The following is a 12992-nucleotide window of genomic DNA, read 5'->3' as shown; positions in this document are numbered from 1 at the left end:
AGACATCTTGGTTCTTAGTTTGACTTTGAGCACAATTTAGAGAGTATTTTCTCCCTCTGGCTCCTGCTGTCAATCACTGAATGAGAGTTTATGTTAGAAATATTCATTTTTTTCAACTTTGTCAAAGAAGTAGTGATTTTGAATGAATGTGAAAGAGAAAAAAAGTGGATATAATCAGGAGATTCTAATCTGAGAATCTAATTAAAGTTCTGTCCTTACTTTCCCTTGAAAAGGCTAAAAACTTCACAGCAATTTTAAGTTTATTCACTCTTTTTTTCCGCTTTAATGTTTGGGCTAAAATTTCCTTTTGTTCTTGTCTTTGAATATGGATTTCTGCCTTAGGAGAATTGCAGCTGACAAAATTGTCTTAAATGGGCATGAGATCTTGTTCTCTGCAATTTTACAAATGTAAAAGTTAGGTGGGAAAATCATTGAAATGCATCCAGGAGAGCCCAGGGTACTTTGAGGGGAGTGTGGCTTTGTGTGTCCAGGGCTGGTGAAAGGTTGACAGGGTTGGACCCCGATGGTAAGTGTCAGAGGTAAACATCTTTCTGTACCCAAACTGAAGAGCCTTGCTGGGGTTGGAGAGGGGAGGATTTTCTAGGAAGTGCTAGACACAGAGTTGACAGCATCTTCCAGGACAGAAAGTAAGCAGAGGTTTTGTGTTGGTCTTTGAATACAGAACTGGTAAAAGCCCCAAACAGAAAAACAAAAATCTCCCAGATGTAGTTTCTAGTAAAAGACATCATGTTATCTACCTCTATCCAAAAAAGAAAAAAAGAAAACAACAAAAGTAAACAGCACCTTCAATGGCTCTTTTTACGCTTCATTGCACACATGAGTTGGTTGATTGAGTTTCCTCCACAAGTCTGAGGGGCATTGTTCCAGTTCTCAGGGGATGACCTAAGACCTACAAAGTAATCAGGTGAATTGTCTGCTCCTGAATGGAAGCCTTCCTGTCCATGAAAGTTTTCCAAAAGCTAATCAGAGGTGATGCATGGGGACTGCATTCCTTCTAAATGCACCTTGCTTTATAAGAGAGTGTTTGCACTTTAGTTAGAAAAGAATGTCACCTCCTCCCCCAACTCCCAGGCTATTCTCTGTGCCTCAAAGAAACCTTTAGTCTCTTCAAGTCCTCAACCAGACTGAAGGGGACTTGTCTCCTTTCTGTGCACAGGTGAATTTGTCATATTTATTTAAAGACCTCAGGTGTAACTTGACATCTTTCTAAACAGAGATGAAACTTGGACACTTAATTCCAACATTCAACATCATGGGGGATTGAAGATATGACTAAATGACCCGAGCCCTGATTCAAACTCAAGATTTTCATTGATCTGATGGAATTCTTTCTTTTTTGGAAGGGATCCACTTCTTTCATGTCATGTGCATTCCTGAGCAAGAAACATATGCCTCATGTTTTCTCAATGCCCTTACCACTTGTGCCAGCAGAAGTCTTGAGTGAATTTCTAAGTGCATTCCTAAGCTCCCTCCTGTCCTGTAGGTTTGGAAGACCACTTTCATGACCCCATGATCTGTAATTCTGCTTGCAGTCACCATATTTTTAAAAGCATCTCTTAGCTTCTCTACTGGACACCAGACTCAGAATGTCAGGGTCGATCAAGGTTTTTCATCCTGTTTGCCTCACCACCCCCACCTACATCCCAGAAAAGAGAATAGCATATGATGAGTACTTACAGATATAAATTATTATTAGCAATAATAATTTATATCTGTAAAATACCTTGTCTGTTACAAAGTATTTTCATAGACATGCTCTTACCTAATAATATGAGTTGAATTGAAATGAACCGAAGTTACTGAATTAAGTGATCGAATTAGTGGGTAGAGGCAAAAGAGAAGAAAAAGAAGCGGGGTTGGAGAAGGCAAAATAAACATGAGAGGGGAGTAGAAGAGTGCAGCAATCAGTGATTTCAGGGTCACACAGGCTCCACTAGACAGCTTATTCCTGCTGCTCTTGGTGGGTAGATTTATTCTCAGCTCCCTGCAAAGAACTCTCACCTTAAAGGCATAAAACTGGACAGATGGACTGTAAAAGAGAGGTTCACTTTTTCTGCCACCAGGAAGAGTGTACGTTGTGGTCACAACCTCATGGTTTGCTGATTTTGTTTTTTTTTCCCTTCTGCTGAGAGGGTAAGCAGGAACGGGGTTTGGCGAAGCCACATGAAAGGAAAGAGATGTTTTTCTTTCCATTAGGGAGAAGCAGGAGAGGCAGCCAAACAGGGATAGGACTGGTAGGTCCACGGTTCTCTCGAAGTCTAAATGAATGGTGAAGCCTGTTAGCAGGAGCCGGAGCAGAAAAAAAATAGCAGAGATTGGAAAGAGCTTTCTTAAATCAGAAAAAGGAAAACTGAACTTCATTTCAGCAGTGACTAGCCACAAAGAACAAGACATTTACTTGAGATTAAGTGTCTATAGTTTTATAAAATTTCACTCTGAATTATATCTTGAGACCCTAAACTTAAAGATGTATTTTTTAATTACTTTAATAGTGATATTTTAAAATTAAACATGTAAATATGTGTTTTATATTCATATAGGAAAAGGAAAATTAAATGGGTCATTTTCTATTCCTGCTTCTCCCTCTTCCTTCAGTTGGAAGAGAATTTCACTGTTTGGTTGACTTGTCACAGATACCAGAATGCCAGGTAGGACTCTGAGGAGGCAAGAGTCAACTTTAACATGACTGTCCTTGCCCTAAATCAAACTTGCTTAGATAATACAAATGTCTTATTTCTTCTCACCCAATACTACTTTTTTGCATGTATTCTACCGTATACATTTAAGGTATATGACATTAAAAGTCATGAACTATGTCTGTTTAATTTCTCTACTATTCTATTTTAGGACTTGGAATGAGGAGATAGTATTTGATGGTGGTAATGAGACTGATAAAGGGAACAACATTTTCAAAATCTTAGCCATTCTCCACTAGGCAGGTGGCTGTTTAAATCTAGCCGAGTATGTACTTTCTCATACATCTTAACCCTCCCAATTCTCGGAGCAGAGATAATTTCTAAAATATTTAACCATTAAGACAACTATAGCACTTGCAATTTATAATGGGAACCTAGAGCAGGGTTGTGAAGCCTTCAGCTGTGCTAGGGACCCATTACCCATTTAGTTGCCAAACTATGGGGAGGTCTTGAGGATGGACCAGGGGGCAGGTGAAGAAGGGTATTTCAGAGTCTCCAAGCAGCAGCAACTGAACAATGAGCCAGTGCACTCTGACAGAATGTCAGCCCTAAGAGCATCTGTAATGTACAGGGATGAAGCTTAGAGCCACACAATTAAATGTCCATTGTGTGCTAAACACTGGGCTGGGTACAGAGGCTGTAAAGATGAAAGAGACCCTGTATCGCACTTTACTCCAGCCAAGGGAGTTGATCGTTTCTTCCTTTACACAGCTGATTCCACCTAATCCTTCAGACCTTGCACCACATCCTGTTCATTTCCTTCACAATACCCACTACAGCCTGTGATTTAAATACATTCATGTGTAAATGTGTGTGAGTGCATGTGCTTCTCTTCACACTCCCCAATAGACATGAATTCCTTGTATCCTTCCTTAGCTCTCACCAAGATACTTAGTAGGCACAGAATAAATTTTGTCGAACAGTGAATCAGTGGTCCCAAAGTGATTGTATGAGTACAATGAAACCACCCCAAATGATTAACCATCAATTCTGTAGAAGACACATCTGTATATACCAGAAACGTATCATAAAATGCTGGCTTTAAACCTGTTCTGAGTCACCAGAGGTATACTGGTTTCTGCGCCAACCACAAGTGACTTTCCTGATGGAAGAATCACAGTAGTACCTGAGACTAGGAAAGAGTGTGTGTGTGTGTGTGTGTGTGTGCGTGCGCGCGCACGCGCCTCCTGTTAACAGCCAGTAAAATGATACCATCAAACTATTGGCTACTTAAAAGATAATTGATGTCCCTGTAGATGGCCAGCTGCATGAATGACCCAAACTTTCATGAATCCATTTAAGTCATTGGAGGAAATGACACTTATAAGTCTCAGCAAAGACTTTCTTCTAGATCATCTTGAGTTATATCCCTCCAACCCCCTTAGTTCATTTGGCTCGTTTCACTGATCCTTGCAAAAAGACAGAAAGAGCCTTTTGATATTTTCTCTCCCCCCTTATTAACTGTGTGAGTCCCAAATCTCAAACAAAAACGAGGAAAGGAGTGGACAGAAAAATGATGAGAAAGTGCCATCTGGGCAATTTTGCAGACTCCTCCATCGAGATTCGTGAGTCTTGAAGAAAATCAGAAGGCTTGCATTCAGAAAAGGAGTCTTGCTGGTGTCCTCAGTCCCTTTTTCGGTCAACCCTCAACTCCCTGCCAGGTCCTACCCTACCCCTCAGCCCCAGATCCTCCATCTCCACCCTTCCTTTCCGTTGCCCTGAAGGGGAGGACATGAGTCAGCATTCAGACTTGAAAGTGTGAGCTGCCTCTGAGTCCTCAGAATGTAATCATTTCAGAAAATCTAGGACACACAACTACAGAGAAAGTCACCCTCCCTCCCTCCCTCTACTCTGTGGCCAGACATTTACTCCCACTCTCTGATTGCAACTTTAGCTGGGGTTGAACTTTAACCTTAAAAAAAAAAAATTATGGAGGTGGGGTGGAGACAAGGAGAGCAGCAGGGACAGCCACCACCCAAGTGCAACTAGCTGAGAATTCCAATAGTTTACCACTTAGAACATCTGGTGCTTGGCTGTGTTTAGCCTGGAATGAAAGAGAGAGAGGGAAAGGGGTGGGTGGGAAAGGGGGGGGGAGAGAGAGAGAGAGAGAGAGAGAGAGAGAGAGAGAGAGAGAGAGAGAGAGAGAAGAGGAAAAGTCATGTTCTGATCAGAATCTCACCCTTGAAGCCAGAGTTAATTTTCTTTTTTATTCCTCCAAAAGAAGAAGTACATTGGAATTCCCTCCAGGTATCTTATTTAAACATCCAGGTACACATTTAGACATGCTTTTTGTAGGAAAACCAACTTCATTGATTTTTTTTTTCAGTCAACATTCGATCAGTCTCCACGTCAAGGTTTTTACTTTGCACTGGAAAAACGAACTTCAGTAAACTTCCCTTGCCTACCCAGAAGGACTTCTTTTATCTTGGCTTTAGGAGAAAAGGTAAACAGGCTCACACATGGGTTGCTTCAGATTTCATCCCAAATCAGAAAGCTCTGAGAATAAAATCTATTTAGACTTCTTAAGATGCAACCCGTTCAGGATTAGGAGAAAGCCAAGACTTCATCTGCTCTCGTGTGCAGCAATCTGGCAGAAAGTAATTTAGAAATTTTGGGTTCTTCAGCTATAGAAAGGGGGAGAATTGCTGAGCTCTTAAGAAAATGCTTCACCTGCTGGATTTCTATTGTGAATCTCTTGCTCCTGCTTGAAGCGTCTCCTTCCCCTGATCCCATTAGCAAACAGGTATGGTTGGAAAGGGAGAGTGAGTTTTGAGTGCTGCAAGTCCTGTCATTGAGTTCCTATTTCCAAGTATCTTGTTGCCAAAACAGACAGGAAGTGCTTTTATTTAACAAATTGATCTTGGATGTAACCAACTTGCTCTCTGAGCATCAGAAAATCAGATCTTGCTCGGCCTTTGACAGTGTCTGGGATAGAACTGGGAACAGAGCAAGGGAACCTCTCTCCTCCTGAGGAACTATGGAGACAGGTACCTTTGTAATATCATTGAAGGAAGAGACCACCTACTGCATAAGAAAAGTGAAGCCTAAAAGGCAAGGGCTGCATAGCTGGTTAGTGGCTGATAGGAGCAGAATCTGCTGCTCCTTTTGTCAGTCTCAGCCTTTCCCATCACAGCACTTGTAGCTGTGCTTTCATTCATAGTGAGCGAAGCTAGCCAGGCTGTGATTAATCAGTAAAAAGAAAATTTTTGCAATGCTTGTGCATAAGAGGGAGAATAGGAGAGGGCAGGAAAAGGTGTGTGTGTGTGTGTGTGTGTGTGTGTGTGTGTGTGTACGTGTACGTATGTGTTGGGAGGATAGAAGTATCCAAAATGATAGAAACATGATCTAAATGGTTCCATGCTGCAGAAAACAACACCTACTTTCTTTAACCTGTGGGTAACTCACCACTCTCAGTATTAACCGAGTTGACCTGGGGGGCAGATCCATTCAGTACGTTTTCTTGGACATTGCTCTGTGCCTGCAAAGTGCTTGTGACTCCAGGCAGCTCCAAAGATGAGTAAGACCTGGGCTTTTCTGAATTTCACAGCCTTTTTAGGGAAACTTACAGGTACACTAAGGCTCTGACAGTAGGAGGACTACGGTGCTGTGATGGGGGTGAATACAGCTGGGCTGGGGGGCAGATCGAGGAGGACCCCCTTTGTTCAGGGATCTGAGGAGGAGACTGAGCTGCTCTGCACTGTTGGAGCTCAAGGCGACAGAGCAACCATAACTTGAAAGTCCTCATAGGAAGTGGGCTTTGCAACCGGCTTCCGAGGGGCATCTCGGCTGGTTGTAGGGCCAGGCAAAAGACTCAGTAACAGACGGCATGTTCCTTTTCCCTTTACCTTGTCTGCTACGTTTTTGGGGAGATTTTTGAGGAGTTATGCACAGTTAGTTCCAGTGATGGTTATGAAGATTCCAGGCATTTCAGGGGCATTCCCAGCAACTGTCACCCGAATCAGCCATGTTCAGCATGCTGGGCAGACGTGTGGTCTGGGGTTTCCTCTTGCATGTGTTTTGCTTCATTTATTTTTATTTGCATTTATACTTTACACATATATAAATATGTACGTGCATGTGTATGTGTGGTATGGTCGTTCTCAAAGAATAATGTGTTTGTGAGGAGATTAAAGTCAAAAATTTTCTTTGAAATCTGTTCCTTTTTTGTTGTTGAAAACATTCCTGTTCATGAGAGCACTTTGGCCAGTGAGAATCAACAATGTCTGTCATTCCTTCCTTCCTCATTCCCTCTCTTCCTTCTATTTTTCCTTCCTCCTACCTTTTATTTTTTAAGATATCTGGAGCTAGAATTAAGAGACTCTAGCACTTCAGTTTATCTTTGTGAATTGTATGACTTTTAAATTAAAGACCTAATAAAGTCTCCATTCAATGTGAATGCAAAGTAAGTTTCAGCTATTAGGAAAGATTATTTTCAGAACTTTAAATTCTTACAATGGAGGAATCTCAATATTAGGAACATTCGTTGAGGGCTCAGAATGATTGTGCTATTGTTCCTGACACTGTGATCTCTGCAGAGAATTTGTTGGTAGTGAGCATGCTGTAGTGTATAAAGGTATCGAATTATAACGTTGTTTGCCTGAACAACCAAGAAAGTGCCAAACCTATCAGAATGTCAAAACAAAACAATGAGAAAACCTGAAAACACTGGGCAGTACCAAATGCTGGGGTTCATATGAAGCAGTTAGAGCTTACGTACACTCTGGTGAGAGGCTAAATAGGTATAACACCTTGGAAAACTGTTAGGCACTGGCCGCTGAAACTGACTGTATGCAGGCTGTATGTCTAGGAAATTTCACTCCCACATTTACCCAGAAGAAATGAAAGCACATGGGCATCAAAGGACACGTACAAGAATGTTCCCAGCAGCACTATTTGCATTAGCCTCAAAATGGAAACAACTCGAATACCCATCAACAGAGAAACGGATAAATTGTAGTATGTTTATATAATGAACAAACTAGGACAAGCTACAACAACATAGATGACTCGCACAAAAGAATGTTGAGCAAAACAAGCCAGGCACAAAAGAATATACATATAACTATTTTTTACAAAACCTAAATAACAGGTAAAACTAATATATGATTTTAGAAGGTAAAATAAAGATTTCCTTTGCAGTAAGGTGGAGACTAGAAAGGGCTGTGCGAGGGGCTTCTAAGGGGCTAGTCATATTTTATTTCCTCCTCTGGGTGTTGGTTACATGAGTGTGTTCATTTTATGAACATTCACTAACTTCCAAACTTGTGTGCTTTCCTGTATGTTCGAATTTGATAGTTTTTCTTCTTAAATCCCCAAATCCAAATCATGGGTACATTTTATTTCTTTATCTGAAGGCATCTGTTTTTACTATTCTCAGGTTTAGGGAAAACTGTTTTTAGTTTCACATTAAACTTATGGAAGTTTACATTTTATATATGAATCTAAATTTGGCTTAGTGTCAATCAATGTTATTGGTGCCAGATTTGAAATTATATTAAATACTTAATCAATGCATATTCTAGGTCCATGTGTCACATCTTCCTTAACCTTGGAAAGGCAAGGTAGAGGCAGTGTAACAAGAGACAGAATGGCCTTAGATAAATGAGCGGCTTTGTGAAAAATGAAGATATTGCTCAGTGTGTTCTTGCTGTTTCTTGGCACAAGCTTAGCAGTTGGTTCTTTAGTCTTCTCAGGGACTATGTTGAAACCACTGTAGGATTGATCACTCCAGAATGACAGAATTAGTCATTTTTTAAAAACCCCTATATGACTAGGCTAGTTAAAGGAATAAACATGAACATGAAGTCCCTTTTATACAAAAGTAGACTATAAACACTAGAGGGAAGGCAGAGGTGAAATGCCCAAATAAGAGCCTTCCTGTAAGAGCCAGGCAGCCTCAGGCAGTGGCTGCTGCTTGGCCTTCGTATCATCAGAGGTCCAAACTGCACATCTGTGGCAAGTTTCTGTCTGATTCTGCCTAGAAGCCCAAATTTTGAGAAGTGTAACCCTTGTGGCGCAAGAAGGGGTCTGTGTACTTTTTAAGTGAGTGTGAGTGTGTGTGTGTGTGAGTGCGTATGAGCGTGTGCATGTGGCGAAGGATAAGAAAAGTCAATCTGAACTTTTAGTTTTCATATTGTCAAGAGACTTAGGGAAAAAAATACCTCATTTAACAAGCGTGATAAAATCTTTTCTAAAAAGTTTCTCACAAATAATAAGTATGTTTTTGTCCTCTGTAGCCAGGATCCTATTTCTTTTTCACTGACTTTTAAGAAAACATATGGTTCATATTTTGTTTGTTCTCTTTCTAATTCCTTCTAACTCCCTGAAATCTAATCTCCATCACTACCTTTCTGCCCAAATTGGCTGCTAGAAGTCTCTAATCACCATTGTAATGTCCAATCTCTTCTTTTCAATTTCATTCCCTTCCACAGCCTCATTATATTTTTCACCTGCTGCTTCTTGGAAATTTTTCATCCTTTCCTATTTTCTGCATTACATTCTCCTTGTTTCCCTGCTCTCTTTCCAGTTCTAAAGTTTCCCATCTGCCTCTTGTTTTCTCCTCATGCCCCCTGTTCCTCAAGGCTCTGTCCTTGGTCTTCCACTCTTCTTGCTGGACACCACAAACATAGAGATTGTTTCCATTCTCATGGCTGCAAGCACATGGGGCCGATGACTCAGATTTACAGCTCACGTCCTGCCCCTTGCTCAAGGTTTATTCCCATATCTCTGTGACTGGCCATGGATCATTTTCACTTGAAAGTCTTCCCATCGTCTCATATGCAACAGCCTCTAACTGAGCTCATCATCTCCCCCACAAAACCATTTCTCTTTCTAAGTTCCTTGTTTCTGCCATGGCGCCCGTGTCTCACAGTTATTCTGGCTCAAAACTTTGAAGTCAGCTCTAATGATTCCCTTGTCTGCATCCTTGCTTGCCCACAGCCTTTCCCCATCATGCCTGATAATCATCAAGTCCTACTTATTTTCTTCCCAAATTTCTCTTACTTTGAGTCCTTTTCATTTCCTAATTTGGATCTTCATTATCTCAGGGATAAGTCTAATAGCCCCGCCCCTGCCAACCCGCTTAACTGTAGCCTCCCATCTCCTAATCTGATCTAATATGCTCAACTGATAAATTTTTCTTAAATTCTTCATTTTCTTGTCATTCCCCCATATCCATCTTTTGAGGTATCTATATTGTTCATTGCTCTTTCTTGGTTTCAAATTTTAAAACAAACAATTTCTCTTGGAGTATCAATTTTGTGCCAGGTACCATGTTAAATGCTAGTTGTGGGAGGATACAATTATGAATAAATTGGATTATCCTAGCACTCAAAGGGAGGCCTCACCCTTGCACCTCTCTGCTCTTCCAAACTGAGAAGACAGACCAATATCCAAATAATAGAAATGATGAAGGAATAGGGAGAAATTAGAAAAGTAGAAGTGTTACTTTTATAGAGACATGCTGATTTCAAAGCTCTGCCTATCTTAAGACAGGAGGGTGGTGAATTCTCCTAATTGGAAAATAATAACTGGCCTGGTGAAGGAGGCAATGAAATTTTTCTATCGATCATGTTTCCCCATCTGTTATGAGCTTTTTTAAAAATAAATTTATTATTTATCTATTATTATTTATTTATTAAAAAAATTTTTTTTGTGACATTGGTTAATGAAATCCAGTAAGTTTCAGGTGTACAATTTAACAGTAAGGCATATATACATTGCATTGTGAGTTTCCCTCCCATAGCTTTATGAGCTTTTTAAAGACGGGATCAGATGGAATTCTCCTTTAAATCTTATAGTGCTGAATTAATTCCTGAAGTCCTAGGATATTTTAGCAAATTCCTATATTCGTTGTTTGATAGACCAATCATAGTTAATACTGCTAATCTCTTTGTGACCGCCACTGACTTAGCCAATCACTGAAGCCTAAGCTCAGCTGCTTGAAGGTAAAAGGTTTATAATGTAACAATGCCGGTGATTAGCAGTGCCGGTTTCAGACATACTAGGCCAGTTAGTTACATCTATTTTCTTCAGAAAAAGGAACCAGGAAAGAAGTTTCTCTTCAGTTACATCAACATGTAAGGGAAGAATATGTTGGAAGAAGATAAAATAATCAAGCAAATTAACTAAATAGGGAAAGAACTGAAAAAGAAGCTTAGTTTTGAAACTCTTTGTTTAAAAAGGGAGTGTAACTTACTACTTTATTCTTGAAATCACTTTTACTTTTCTAACTATAACCAGTTAATAAAATCCAGATAAATATTTGGCTAGATTAACTCTCTGGATAGCTTTGTCAAGTGATGTCTGTCCAAAAAGAGGCCATGTGTCTTGACCCCAACAAAGACCACTGTGAACCATAGGCCAAAGCAGATTAGAATGTTAGAAATTTTAATTTTATTGTTCTTTGAAAATCACTGCTCTTGGTTAACAAGTGTGTGTCTCTACCAACAGAGCCAAACTTGGCAATGTTTGCTATTGTGTTACTTTTTCAAAATGACACAGTGTATGCTGTACAAGAAAATGATACAGTCCGAGGTGTTGCCCTAGTTCCTCTCCATAAATCGAATCATGAATGCTGACACATTTCCCTGGGAGTCATGGTATAAAGAAAAAATAGAAAATGAAATGGAAGTATATACTTTCAGGATTGTAGCCAAATCTCAAGAACTCGTGGAATGGGAAACAAAGCAAAGAGACAAGCCTGGCATTAATGCTAACTCTTGTCTTTAAGTCAATTTCTTCATCAGATTTCTTAGGTGACTGACAAGTTCACACACTGGCTTGTACTTCACCATGGATTACACAGATAAAGCACGGTGAACTCTGTGAGGTCTCTTCTGCCCAATATATTACAAGACAGGGTCTCTTTGTTACCTTTACTTGAGGTTGCATGTCTAATACAACTGACAATTGAATAGTGAGAGGGTGGTTGTGGTTTTGTTTGCTTGAAAGAACAGAGAGTTCCAAGGGTGAGTGTGGGCCTGCTGCTTTCCCAAATCTCATTGACAGTGATAGACTTGCTTGATTTGATAGCAGATAAGAGCTCTGTCCCTTACTTCCTGTTTTAAGTACCACATTGATTTATATAGTTCAAAAAATTAAACAGAAGACAGCTCTTCAGCAGCTATTTATGTTTTGAAATGAAAATGAGGGACATTGAACAAGTCAGGAGAACAATTTTGATACTAGAGATGTAGAAAGGACCAGATTATGTGGTGTTTCTCTTGAGGGCATTTTAAAGAGTGTAGATTTTGCCCTAAGTAGGATAGGATGTCAGGGGAAGATTTGAAGTAGGGGAGTGAGGTGATCTGAGTTATTTGAGAAGCCACTTATACTACTGACCTGTATGAATGGAATGAACTTTCATCCTCCCTCTCTTGTGCCTCTTAGCTCCTCAGACCCCATAACTCCCTCCGCTGCTGCCCTTTAACCCTGCTCTCAGTAAGGTCAGCTGGCTGGTGAGTCAAAGAGAAGGAGAGGGTGGCCAACTGGGTCAGTGCTATCCGAAACCTAGTGAAATGAGAACTGGAAAATAGCCAATGAATTTGGAATGTGAGGTCATCAGTGACCTGGCAAAAGCAGTTTCAGTGTCAATTGAATGTTGGGGGTAGATCCCAGACAAGAGAGAACTGGGAAGTCAGCAAATGGAATCAACACATCTATACAACTTTGCAGAGGAGCAGCTGTAAAAATGATATAGAGAGGAGTAGTGATTGTAGAGGACGTAGGGAAAACTGGATTCTTTTAAGAGGAAGGGCAGCAGAGTCTGTTTATAGGGTTACAAGAATGAACCAGTAGACAGGAGAGACCGATGATGTGGAAAGAGACGATTACCTAAGGAATAGAGTCCTTGAAAGTATGATCAGAGGCGGGATCTGGAACCCACTAAAGCAAATGCTTTTCCATAGGAGAAGGAACACTTTTTTTACTGTAACAAGGTGAGAGAATGCTGATCAAGTTAGGTTTAGAAGTGCAGTATTGGAAAGATTTGGGAGGGAGTAGCTAAGGTCCTTTGACTGCAAGAAACAATGTAAGTATGGTTATTTTAGGCAAAAAATAAAGGTCTTAGTTGAATTCTGGGTAGTTTAAAAAAATAATAAAGACTTTTAATAACTAGTGATGATGCTCCTAATGATCCACAAAGGAAGTTACTGCCTTTTTGACCTCCGGATGATGAAGCAGGTAAGCACAGTTCTTTACCTGAAAACCTAGGATACCTCACAGGGCAAGGCAGCATAAATCAGGAATCTGTAAGAAGTCTTCAAAAGAGGCTGC

This window comes from Rousettus aegyptiacus, unplaced genomic scaffold, assembly GCF_014176215.1.
Source record: "Rousettus aegyptiacus isolate mRouAeg1 unplaced genomic scaffold, mRouAeg1.p scaffold_m13_p_1, whole genome shotgun sequence".
In the NCBI taxonomy this organism is placed as follows: Eukaryota; Metazoa; Chordata; class Mammalia; order Chiroptera; family Pteropodidae; genus Rousettus; species Rousettus aegyptiacus.
This window is presented reverse-complemented; position numbering follows the sequence as displayed.